Source organism: Megascapheus bottae, chromosome 12, assembly GCF_031878675.1.
Source record: "Megascapheus bottae isolate mThoBot1 chromosome 12, mThoBot2.hap1, whole genome shotgun sequence".
NCBI lineage: Eukaryota > Metazoa > Chordata > Mammalia > Rodentia > Geomyidae > Megascapheus > Megascapheus bottae.
Genome location: NC_143520.1, coordinates 14,827,534 through 14,829,466, shown reverse-complemented (window position 1 = coordinate 14,829,466; position 1,933 = coordinate 14,827,534). Strand labels below are relative to the sequence as shown.

General features: G+C 35.3%; 1 pseudogene; it reads right to left on the bottom strand.

Moving 5' to 3' along the window:
• Window positions 1-556: 556 nt before the first annotated feature.
• On the bottom strand, window positions 557-664 carry LOC150056259 (small nucleolar RNA SNORA40; annotated as a pseudogene).
• Between the last annotated feature and the right edge of the window lie 1,269 nt (window positions 665-1,933).

Below are 1,933 nucleotides of genomic sequence, written 5' to 3'. Positions count from 1 at the left end.
AGTACCATTGTCTTTCTTCTCATTGTTGTCTTTACCATCTATCAGGAGCAATTTCAAAGCAAGAGAGTACAAATGTCCTTGTTGGAAGAATTAAATCACCATTTCTCTCATGGAGAAGTTGTCTCAGGAGAAATGCGTATAAAGTCAAGTCTACAGAGACTTCCGTGAACAAGGGCAATAACTCATTTCTGTGCATTTGGAATGTGAAGCTCTACCATGCAGTTCTGCAAATACAAGCCAAGAGCAGTTCTGTGTTTCGATTTTTAATCCCATTAACTCTAATTGCTTCTCAGAAGCTGTATACTTGCAATATGTGTTTAGTTTCAGAAATGCAGAGGACAGAAAAATTGATGAACTATTTTCTGCATTCTGGATAGGAAACTAACATGATAAGAAACCAGAATATAGATACAATAGGGAAAAATACAGACATACTTCCTGGCCTTATGTAGAGCTATCACATAGGCTTTTTTTTTTCAGCTTTTACATCAATTTTATTCTCAAAGCCAACCTATATGAGTTAACAAGCCACCACATTGCCACTTATTGTAGGAATCATAGTCCTTCTTACATGAACCAAAATATCATACATGAACAATGATTTCTGGGTTGCAAAAGAGGATTTACTGTTGGTACCTGCCAGTAAGGCTTTATAACAAATTCACATAAGCTTTTGTATAAAAAAAATTTCATTTGGGCACTCAGCGTCAGAGTTCTTATTCACTCTTGCACTGGGATTTGGCTTCTTTTAAAAAAATGGTTAGGCCATAAATTGCTGCTCTGAATAAAATGATTCTCTTATGTTAGACATATATTTCAGAGGGAATAAACTCAGTGAGTCTTTGTGATTCCAAAATAGGTCTATTAAACTGAAAGCTGACCTAGTGGAACTGATAAACATGACCACTTTAAGAAAATTGAGATTAATTTTAGCTAAAGTTTCAGAAAATAAGAAAGCATAATTAAGTAAATTAAAACTAATCTCAAATTATGATTATAATAGCACTTCATTTATTTCTACTCTGCCAGTTTCAAATCACATGCACCATAATTTAAGATTATTCAGTTTGTCCAGACTTACTTTTAATATGTTATTAGCAATAAAATCCACTCTGTTTTGAAGAGTATTCATTAGTAGCATACTGAGCTAAATGTGAGATTTCTTTTTTTTTTTTTTTTGTTAAAGACCTCACGGCCTTTGAGATCTGAGCACTTCACGGAGAGATGATATGTTTGAAGAATGAATAAAACTAATTAAAAATGAAGCAGGTGCTGGTAGCTCACACCTGTAATCCAAGTTACTGAAGAGGATGAAATCTGAAGATCAACCCAGCCAGAGCAGAAAAGTCCCCATGATACTCTTTAACTCCACAAAATTTCTCAAGAACCTGGAAGTGATAGTGTGGTTCAAGTGGTAGAGTGATATCCTTGAGCACAAAGAGGCTCAGGGACAAGAGCCAAGAACAGGGGAAAAAAAAGAATTAAAAATGATTGGAAAATAAATTGTAAAAAACAATATATTCAATACCCTTACTACTTGAAGATCATGTATGAAGTAGTAGAATGAAAAGTAGATAGATAGAGGAAGGAAGAAAGAGGGGGACAAAAATGTTCATTTAATTAAAACACTTGTTCTTATTTTAAAAAAGATCATAAGGTTGTTTCAAAAACAAGAATTCCAGGCTGGGAGTTTGGCCTCGTGGTACAGTGCTTGTCTAGCATGCACAAAGATCTGGGTTTGATTTCTGGGTACCACATACATAGATAGAAAAAGTTGGAAGCAGTGCTGTGGCTCAAGTGGTAGAGTTCTGGCCTTGAGAAAGTCCAAGGACAGTGCTCAGGTCCTGAGTTCAAGCCCCAAGACTGGCAAAAGCAAAAACAAAAACAAAACAACAACAGCAACAACAACAACAAAACAAAGATTTCGGGTCCT